Genomic DNA, 11625 nt, shown 5'->3' on the forward strand with positions numbered 1-11625 from the left:
AGGCCCGCATACCGCAAAAAAAAAAAAAAATATGGGAAGAGTATTGAATAGAATGCGCCATTTGCATTATTTTTCAAGATAAAACATACTTGTGAGTGGCGGCAAAAGCGGGAAAGTTTGAGCAGCCCGTAACTGAAGGGCGTACTGGTGCCCTCAGAAGGTCCAGTGCCTCCTCAAACGTCAGCCACCCCGGCTGGCCCCTGATCCAAACTCCACACGAGCACTGGTCTCTGTATTTCTATACTGTGCCCGCGGCACTCACCAACTACATGCTAAAGCCCCAGGAGAGACAGAAGCCACTGTTCCCAAGAGCCCAAGAAATCAAGCATTGAAGCCTTGGAGTTGGGACCGGGGTCGTAGTTCTGGCTCCCTCCTCCTCTCTTCCTTGGTGATCTTCAGGCATCATACAGCGTGCCCCCACCCCCAAACCTTGATAAAATGGAAACTGGACAAATGAGGGTCAGCAGGGCGCCACTGAGCCCTTAACTCCTCGACCTCTCACCACAACTCTGACACAGACAGTCAGGGTTCTCAGAATCTCCCCAGTTTTCATCATACAAGGAGATGACAGAAGTGATCTGTCTGCGATCTTGTGTTCTCTCCCCCGTCTGTAAGTTCAAAAGCGCCTTAGAAACGGGGTTGTTTGTACAAAGAGGGATCAGATTTCTCGGTGGAGGTAGACAAAGCCCCCGACACACACACACTAGAGAAGTGGGCTCCTCCGCAACTATGTTTCCAGGCCCTTCTGATAAGAAAATATCAGTCAGCATCCTCTTGGGCAGACAAAAAGCAGAGCTTCACTTCTGCTGAAGTCAGCAGAAAGACCAACTGAACGGAGAAGTAAAGACTCATCGAGCTGAAGCCAAGGTAAATACTGACCTTCTGGCATGATAAACCCTCCTGTTAATCTAAAACAGAAATCTGCCCCTCCCCCGTGAGTACCCTTACAGGACACGGATCCCACAATTCCCCCAGAAGTTCAGGGAGGCAATAGTAGGGGCAGCCTGGTTTTCATCCTGATCTCTCTAGCAGCCCATCCTCCCAGCTGTTCCAGATCCCAGGCCAGCACAGGAATGGGCTGGATTGACTCAACGTAGTGGGACGGTTGCAACAAAGGGCCTTCTTTGTTTTGCTCCAAACTTTCTGTACTTGGCCAGGGGCAAAATATGAGCAGAATGTGGATATAATGGAAGATGCCGACTCTGAATTTTCTTCTTTACCTGGACACCCGCAAAATTCCACCCAACCCTATAAAAGGGAACACTTCCTTGCTCAGCATACCTGTTTTCCTAAACTTTGGCAGTGAAATAGACATTCAGAAGACAGCAGATTAAGACAAATACTTAATGCATCTAGGCCTTTTTTGCATTAACATTCACGTATGTCTTTAGCAAGTCGACTGTCTCTGTCTTCTCTTGTAAGAAATAAAGAAATGATGACACAGACACACACACAAAAAGTAGACAGCAAATTAGATGGCTCCCACCATAGCCCATGATCTTAAACACAGATTTGGAAGGGAAAATGAAGTATTAAAAGCAAAACCTAAAAAACGCTAGAAACATGGAGTCTGCCCAGCTACCAATGCCAAAAGCCCAACTCAAACGTGTTGATAAGAAGTTTGACTGCTGACTAATGCAACCACAGCTAAACAAATGCTTCCCTAAGTACTTAATGAGATTACTGGGAAAAAAATGAAGAAAGGGGATGTCTTTTTCTGGCTGGCTGCTATAACAGAATCCCATAGACGAGGGGGCTTAAAAACAACAGAAATTTATTTCTCACACTTCAGGAGACTGGAAGTCCAAGATCAAGGCACCAGCAGATTCGTAGCCAGGTGAGGACTTGCTTCCTCGTTCACAGACAGCTGTCTTCTCACTGTGTCCTCACATGGTGGAAGGCGCAAGGGAGCTCTCTGGGGTCTCCTTTATAAGGGCACTAATCTCACTCAGGAGGGCTCCACCCTCATGACCTAATCACCTCCCAATAACCCCACCTCCTAATACCAAAACCTTGGAGGTTCCGATCTCAACATATGCATCTGGGGGGAGCACAAACATTCAGTCCATTACAGCTATAAAATAAAGAGGCAACACCTGGGGAGTGTTGGCTTAACAAGCTTTATCCTCGCACAGGCATGAAGATGTAGGGGGTTTAGACACATTGAACCCATGTCAATGATATCCCTCCCTAGCTGCCCCTAGCTGGGGGTCTGTGGTGGGGGCTCTGCTCAGGGCTCCCCACCCTGGTTCTCCATACCCCCTCCACTGCCCAGTTCTGCAGTTCAGCACTTGGGGCTCCTACATGAGAGCTTATTGGTAAAACAAACCAACTGTGAGTGAAAAGGAAAGCCATCAGGGCAGGTAGGTAACAAGAGAGATGTTGGGCTTAGAAAAGGAAAGGGGGAAAAAAAAAACATGCAGGAAAAAAGAATTAAACTTGTTCTCTGAGTCACAGGGATGAGTTGGGGGCCAATGGATGGAAGATGTTAGCTGAATATAAGGAAGAACTTTGAAATAGGTTGTCCACAGTTGGATTTAGCTGCATGGTGGGTTGAGGGGTGAGTTCCCCATCACTAGCAGGATCCAGCCAGAGAGTGGGGTAGCCCCTAGTAGAAACATTATAATTAAGCAGAAAGCACTACCTATGGCCCTGAGACCATGATTCTTGAACCTCAGAGGCAAGAAAGGGATTTAATTAACTATAGAATTTTCCCTGAACAGGCATGAATAAGTATGGTAGGCTTTACCAGTGCTCACCAACATCTGGATCTCCTGTCGTCTCTGGGCACAAAGAAAACCTCCCTTACCAGCCTCTCTTGCAGTTAGGGAAGGTCATGTGACTAGCTCTGGCCAGTGAGCTCTGAGCAGAAGGGAGCTGTGCCACGTCCAGGACAAAGAGGAAAGAAAGAGTATGAGTTCTCTCCAAGCCCTCTCTGTCCCTGCCACAGCAGATGTTCTCCAGGCTGGGCCTTTGTCAGCCTGGATCCCTGAGTGCATCCTCTGCCACCTGTTCCCGTCCTGCCTTCCTTGTCTGTCCTGCTGCCACACCACCCCCACTTCCACCTTCCCCCACCCCCACCCCATGCTCCAGCCACAGAGCAACGCTTGAATTCCCTCAACAGGCCGAGATCGTTCCCACTGCCATGGCTTTGCACAGATTGTTCTCTCTATCTGGCATGTTTTTGGCGTAGACTGAATGTTTGTGTCCCCTCCAAATTCATATGTTGAAATCCTAACCCTTAATGTGATGGGGCCTTTGGGAAGTGATTAGCTCATGAGGGTGGAGCCCTAATGAATAGGATTAGTGCCCTTATAAAAGACCCCGCAGAGCTCCCTCCCCTCTTTGGCCATGTGGGGACACAGCAAGGTGATGACTCTCTATAAACCAGGAATCAGGCCCTCACCAGACACCACATCTGCTGGCACCTTGATCTTGGACTTCCCAACCTCCAGAACCATGAGAATTATCATCCCCCCAGTTCACGGTATTATAGCAGCCCGAATGAACTAAGATACTTCCATCCTCACCCAGTCTACTCCTGGTGAGCCTTCTTCAGGATGCAGCTCTTCACCAAATCCCCCCAACTAGGATTGATACCCATCCTGTGCTCCCAGAGGTCTTTCCACAACCTTCTTAGTCCACACCCACTTCCACTTGCCATGGTTACTTCTTAACATGTTTGCTGTCTCCCCTACAACACATCACACACTCTAAGAACAAGGGTAGTTTCCCACCCATCTCTGTCTCCCTGGGCCTAACAGTATCACACTCAGTCCAAGCTAAATAAATATTAGCTGGATATCTGAGTAAATCAAAGAACCACTTGGTTCATTTTCCCAAGCCCCCAGGAAGAGGAGGGCCGGTGTTGGGAACCTGAGCAACACAATTGTGTACTCTGTATTCTTCCTTCTTTGCATGTGACAAAGAAAAAGAGAGAAGCACAAATGAAAATGTCAGGTGGGTCCTACAGATGATCAGACCAAAGAAGGAACTTGCCATTCATTTCAAGAGAGACTGGTATCTACCCCACTCACATCTCTATCCAAAATTGAGTTTATCCTAACTTAAGAAAGGATTGTCAGGTGCAATCTTCAAACCAGAAGTCTCCAGATAGCCCCGTAAATACCAGCCCACCAACATCTTATAAGGATTTACCATGTTGGTCTTTGTTGCACATAATCGAAAACACCTTCCCAGTGCTTCTCGGAAGGCATCTTTTGCTGAAAAGCAGAGAGGAAGGCAGACCATGTTCCCTAAGGGTGGTTTTGCACTGATACCAAGACCCAAAACAAAGAGAATGAAAAGGTTGTTCCACTTGATAATAATACCTCAGTGCAGGGACTTCCCTGGTGGTGCAGTGGTTAAGAATCCGCCTGCCAGGGACTTCCCTGGTGGCGCAGTGGCTGGAAATCCGCCTGCCAATGCAGGGAATATGGGTTCGGGCCCTGGTCTGGGAGAATTCCACATGCCACGGAGCAGCTGGGCCCGTGCGCCACAGCTACTGGGCCTGTGCTCTGGAGCCTGCGAGCCACAACTACTGAAGCCCACGTGCCACCACTGCTGAAGCTCACGTGCTTAGAGCCAGTGCTCCACAACAGGAGAGACCACTGCAATGAGAAGCCCGCGCACCGCAACGAGGAGTGGCCCCCGGTTGGCCACAACTAGAGAAAGCCTGCGCACAGCAGCCAAGACCCAGTGCAGCAAATAATAAATTAATTAATTAAAAAAAAAAAAAAGAATCCGCCTGCCAATGCAGGGGACACGGGTTCGACCCCTGGTTCAGGAAGATCCCACATGCCACAGAGCAACTAAGCTCCTGCACTACAACTACTGAGAGCCCACGTGCCACAGCTACTGAAGCCTGCGCACCTAGAGCCCATGCTTCGCAACAAGAGAAGACACCTCAATGAGAAGCCCGCACACCACAACCAAGGGTGGCCCCCGCTCGCCGCAACTAGAGAAAGCCCGCACACAGCAACAAAGCCCCAACACAGCCAAAAACAACTAAACAAATAAATAAATAAATTTATTTATTTTTTAAAAAACTCACTTCAATTTACTATCATGGAGTATCTGTTTGAAGTTGAAACAAGTTCTAGATAAGCCCTTCATTGGGAAACCAGGAAAAAAGGGGAGGGGGGTGAGAAAGCAGCCAGAGTGGAACTCTGATTACAGAGTCATTAATTAAGACCATGACAGTCCATGGAATTGCCTTTGATTGGAAAAAATAGATGACTGCAGAATTAAAGGCTTTGGGGGAAAATCTTTTCATGCTTAAGGAGAGCCAAAACTTATTTCAAGGATTTTTAAATTAAGGCACTATTAAAGCTAAGGCGTTGGTTGTGACCAGAAGACCCTGTCAATTTAATCAAAATCTTATGGGGAGGAGGGGGACAAAGTAAGTGACCCATTTTGTTTCAAAGCCCTATACAACTGTCCGATTCCACACACAGGCTTTTTTTAGGCTGGCCTGGACACCCTCACAGAGCCACCCAGAGGGACCCCGCCATGGGGTCTTGGGGGGAAGCAGCCCCCAAGTCCAGCGTGCACCTCTTGGTGCTATCCAGAGGCTGCTACCCACCTGGTGTGAGGGTGGGGCTCAGGGTGCAGCACCAGCCTGGTCCCGCCCGAATCTCTCCCCGGTGTCCCCACTGCCATCTCCTGGCCCTCCAGCAAGCATCCAGGCCCAACAGAACCCCAGCTCAGACACTTACTGCAGGGTGCTTTGGGCAACTTTCTTAACCTCCCTGAGCTTCAGTTTCCTTCTTTCTCTGTGAGGTGGAAAGAATATTCTCACCCAGGGTCACTAGGAAAATCCATACCTATATACATTCATACCGACAATATTTGAAAAGAACCGGGCCTATGGAAGTTCCATGTGTATTGGTTCTCTTCCTCACTTCCTCTCTCTAACCCTTCCCTAAGTGACCTTCAGAAGAGATGGTTCTAGAATGCAGATCATATCATTGCCCTCCAGGACTTTGCAGAGGCTGCCAAGGATTTAGATTTGACCTCACTTTGAGCCTGAAGCTCAGACCAAAAGGCCCTCTTGGCCTAACCCCTTGCCCTGCCTGCTCTCCCTCAAACACCTGCCATGGCTCCCGATTGGCTACAGAATAAAGTCTGAACTCTCTTCGAACTGGCATTTTTCGAAGCCCTTCATGAACTGGCCCCAAACTACCCTTCTGGAATCATCTCTCACTGCTTCCTTCTTTACCGGCACGTATCCCAGAGCAAGCCATATACACAGGGTTGGGAAATTGCATGAGCTAAGATGCAACAGTGCATGGCTCAGTGCCCAGGACCCAGAGGACTTGGGGAGACAGATAAGTGAACCCACAGATACAAGCAGTGTGACACCTGCATGGAGTGTGTAGGGAGTCCCAGGAGAGGGACTGGCTGCTAGACCAGCCTGTGGCAGTTAAAGGTGTCTCAGAAGAGCCCTACGTGAGCTAAGACCTAGGGACGCGTAGGAGTTCGCCCAAGAGAAAGTGGGGACAGTGCACAGAAGGGGAAAGGAGGAGCAGGGGCAGAGAAGATGTGGGCGAGGGCAAGAGATGAGGCCAGTACAGCTGCACCGGCACAGACACATCATTAGGGGCTTAGTGGGCCAAAGCTGTCCCATTGCAGAGGATGGAGCCCCCTGGAGGAGTTTCAAGAAACAAGGGACAAGAAATAATCAAGTTTGCATTTTAGGAACATTTCTCTGGCTGCAGGATGTAGAGCAAACAGGCGCAGGGAAGGTGAGAGGCTGGGAAACCAGTTCAGAGGCTCTTGCAGAAACCTGACTAGAAGTGGAGATGGTGACGAGGGAGCAGATTAGAGAGAATCCCCCAAACTTTCTGCCCAGTTAGAGCTGCATTGCCCAACACAGTAGCCACCAGCCGCTTGTGGCTGTTGAGCTCTGGAGATACATCTGGTCCAAAGTGAGATGGCCTACACATCTGGCATACACAACAGATTTTGAAGAGTTAGTTCAAAAAAATTTTTTTTAATATTTATTTTATTTATTTTTTTTAAATTTTTTTATTTTTGGCTGCGTCAGGTCTTCGTTGTGGCACACAGGATCTTCGTTGCGGCACGCAGGATCTTTTTGTTGTGGCACATGGGCTTCTCTCTAGTTGTGGCGTGCGGGTTTTCTCTCTCTAGTTGTGGTGCATGGGCTCCAGAGCACATAGGCTCCAGAGCGCATGGGCTCCAGAGCGCATAGGCTCTGTAGTTTGCAGCACGCGGGCTCTCTAGTTGAGGCACGCCGTCTCAGTAGTTGTGGCACACGGGCTTAGTTGCCCCACAGCCTGTGGGATCTTAGTTCCCCGACCAGGGATCGAACCCACCTCCGCTGCGTTGGAAGGCGGATTCTTTACCACAGGACCACCAGGGAAGTCCCTAGTTCAAAATTTTAAAAAGAATGTAAAATAGGGGCTTCCCTGGTGGCGTAGTGGTTAAGAATCCGCCTGCCAATGCAGGGGACACAGGTTCGAGCCCTGGTTCGGGAAGATCCCACATGCTGCGGAACAACTAAGCCTGTGTGCCACAACTACTGAGCCCACGTGCTACAACTACTGAAGCCCACACACCTAGAGCCCGTGCTCTGCAACAAGAGAAGCCACTGCAATGAGAAGCCCACACACGGCAACGTAGAGTAGCCCCCGCTCGCCACAACTAGAGAAAAACCATGTGCAGCAATGAAGACCCAATGCAGCCAAAAATAAATTAATTTTAAAAAAGAATGTAAAATATCTCACTAATAACTTCTATATTGATTCTATGTTGAGATTATATTTTTGAGATACTGGACTAAATAAAAGTTAAAATTAACTCTTCTTATTTCTCTCAGATGTTGTTTTTTTCTTTTTTCTCTTTTCTCTCTCATGTTTTTAATGTGGCTATTAAAAACTCAAAATCACGTCTAAATCTTACATTCTATTTCTATTGGGTGGTGCTGGATTAGCGGGACCATGGAGGGGGAGGGGGTGCCTACAATGACTCTGGGTATCTGCTCAGCAGACTGAGTGATGATTAGGGTCATAGCGGGTACCACACGCAGCCCCTGCTTCCTGGATGCAGGTATGGTCCTAAGCGCCTTAATCCACATGCTCTTTTCATTCCTCCCAACAATCTAATGAGGCAGATGCCAATGTTATCTCCATTTTGCAGATGGGCAAACTAAGACACAGAGAGGTCACAGGCAGAGCAGGGATGTGGACCCAGGCAGTCTGACTCCAGGGTCCAGGCTCTTAGTCACAACCGATACTGCACTTCTAGAAGTCCCATGAACTGAGGTTGGGAACGGGGGAGCAGGCTGGGAGGGTGAGAGAAGAAAGGAATTCATTGGGGATGCCTCTAGGATATCCAAGAAGGATATTTCACTGGAAGGACAGGCCTGGAACTCAGGGGGTAAATCCATGCTGGGGACGGAAACTACAAATCACTGCGCAGATCATGACGAGAGAAACAGCCAGGATAACTCTCCACACAGCCTGTCCTGAGCCCCTTCCTTCCTCCCTTACCGCCTAATGGCCCACCTCCAACATATACAGGATCATCGATTTGCTGATTCATTTGACAAATATTTATTGAGTGCCTATGACATGCCAGGCCCTTAAGTGGGACCTCCAGTCATTATGTTTCATAAGATGATGCAGTAACACAGCATCATCCACGAAGAATCCCTGTCTCAAAAAGACATGGAACCTCAATCTCATGAAGCCTCTACGTTTAACCATGAATTTATTGGAAATACGGGAGACAGAGGAACATGTTAAACAATACCAGAGGGAAGCAATCAGCCAAGTCCAAATGCAGGACGTTCACCAAACGTTTCTCCCAAACACAAAGGGCATGAAGGGAAAAAAATAAGATGATTAAATTAGATCAAAATTTAGATTAAAGAGACTTAACCAGATGCTATGGTATCCTGGATTGGATCCTGGGACAGAAAAAAAGATATTAGAGGGAAAAAAACTGATGAAATCTGAATTAACTCTGAAATTTACTTAATAGTAATGTATTCATGTTAATTTCTTACTTTTGACAAATGCACCATGATTGCCTAAGATATTAACATTAAGGAAAACTGTGTGAAAGGTATACAGGAACTCTTGTACCAGCTTTGTAACTTCTTTATAAATCTAAAATTATTCCAAAATAAAAAGTTTTTTTTTTAAAGAGAGAGGGGCTTTAAAAGTACAAGAGCCAAATACAATGGATGGCCCTTGTTTGGATCCTGGTTTGAACAAATCCGTTGTAAAAACGTCTTTACGACAATCGGGGAAATTTGAATATGGACTGGATATTAGATGATATTTCTCAGGAATTGTTGTTCATTTTATTAGGTGTGATAATAACATGGTGGTTATGTTTTTTAAAAAGCCCCTATCTGTTAAACACATGTATGTACCGGTGAAATGACATGATGTCTGGGATTTACTCTAAAACACTACAGAAAAAAAAAGTGGTATGGTAGATAAAATGGGGTCGAAAATGGTTGATAATTGTTAAAGCAAATGATGCGTATATATTTAAGTTGTCCATATTGACAAGTTAAGAGAGGAAGGAAGCAGGGAGGAGGGGGGTGGAGGGGGAGGGGGAGGGGAATGTTAATGGGTTTAGAGGCGTCCCTCTGAGATGGAACAGTCTGGTCATCAGCTTGCACTGTTTCCCTGATCAAGACTCACTGCCATTCCCAATGCAGGGGGCCCGGGTTCGATCTCTGGTCAGGGAATTAGATCCCACATGCATGCCGCAACTAAGGAGCAGGTGAGCCGCAACTAAGGAGCCTGCCTGCTGCAACTAAGACCCGACGCAACCAAAGAAACAAATAAATATATATATTTTTTAAGTCTGCTCTTAAAAAAAAAAAAAAAACTCATTGCCAAGCCACCAAGTGACCCACATCCCACCCTAATGATGGCACCAGCAAGGTAGCAGGACAGGATAGCAGCAAGGAGTTGGGTCCTGGCTTCACACAGCCTTCATTCAAACCCTGGATGGCCTCAAACAGTCCCTGTACCTTGGTTCTACCTTCTATAAAACAGAAATGAAGGTAATAATAGTACCTACCTATGAGGTTGTTGAGAATTTTAAAGGAGTGGATAGGTGCAAAGTGCTGCAAGTTGGGTGTGGCACCCAGTAAGGAATCAGCACATGTTAGCTGATTTCATTACCATTAATACACGTTCCCCAGCCACTGTAACCCGGTGACCATCGTGTTCCCGTCCCCTGCTCCCCAGCCTCTCCTGGACTTTGTAACGTATCCCATATGAATGCTAAGAATTGCCTCAAGTTGTTTGGCTACAACTGTGCCTTTTAGTTTTCACATGCTCCTAATCAGAAACAATTTGATTAATGCCCTTCACCATTTTGAGAGTCTTCAGATGGGTCAAAGAGATCTCTTTTCAAGTAAGAATTTGCCAAACTCTCTGGCCTTTCCTTATAACTAGCTGATGACAGAAGCGATGTGATGGTGATCCTTGATGATTCATTTGCCTGGGGGAGAGGGGACCTCATGTCCTATGGCACCAGGCTCTCCCGCCGTCTGTGTAGGAGTGAGCACGCCTTTGATTTATGATCTGCTCTGCTGTCCTGCAGCCCAGCGTCCTGTCCAGCCTTTGCAAGACAGCTGTGCCGTGAGCTGAAAGACATTGAAAGGAATCCTTTGCTGACCCGTCCTCATCCTAGCACACTTGCTCTTTGCAGGGCAGGTATGTAACTAGTCAGTTTACATGTGACAGCATTACACAACACAATCAAGCCTCTTTCTGGCTCCTCTTGTGGTTCTAATTTGTAGTAATACTAAGAGCCTTTCTTAGCAATTTTTCATGCCTATGGAGAAAGACCATTCCACGAAACAGCGTTACCCTGGAGTTGGGCCAGGTTTGCACAGTTCTAGAAATCTGATGGTGATGGAGCCCTTCTCAGGTACCAGGAACTGAGCTGAGTGCCTGGGGTGGGTTAGCACGTTTGTCCTCAGGACAGTCCTACAAAGCAGGTGCTATTATTATGGCCATTTTACAGGCAAGGATACCGAGGCACAAAGCAGTTAAGTAACTGGTCCAAGGTCACCCATCTGGGAAGTTATGGAGGCAAGCTTTGAACTCAGACCGTCCAGCTGCAGAGCCCAGACTCTTTGCGGCACTGCTTTGCACAGCAACTCACCCAACAGGGACAGCCAGGGACTATGAAGTTCCTGTCTGATATGTTGGGATGTTTTTCTGATGGCTACTGAACTGATAGGATCAAACCATTTTGTTGTTGATGATGGTAATGATGCTGTGTGGTTGGTTTGGTTGGTTGGTTGTCTTTCCTGACTGAATTAATTCTGGCTCTGATGTGTCAAGCATCTTCATGTACATTACCTCATTTTATCTTCCCAATTATCCCATGACATGCCGATTACTATTCCTATCTTACAGCGGCTCAAACAAAGACTTATGCTTACCCAAAGTCATATTACTAGTGTTTAGACAGAGTGCACAAAGCTGAGCTGCCAGTGGCTATGGGAGAGGGCCTTCAGCTCATAGACTAGAGAACATGATCCTGACCTCCAAACTTCCAAGAGATTCAAAGAGAAAAGCTGGAGGCGAAACAGAGCAGGACTCTCCCAAGGCACCAGTGGGAGAA

The sequence above is a fragment of the Lipotes vexillifer genome, unplaced genomic scaffold (genome assembly GCF_000442215.2).
Source record: "Lipotes vexillifer unplaced genomic scaffold, Lipotes_vexillifer_v1.1 scaffold12, whole genome shotgun sequence".
Classification (NCBI taxonomy): domain Eukaryota; kingdom Metazoa; phylum Chordata; class Mammalia; order Artiodactyla; family Lipotidae; genus Lipotes; species Lipotes vexillifer.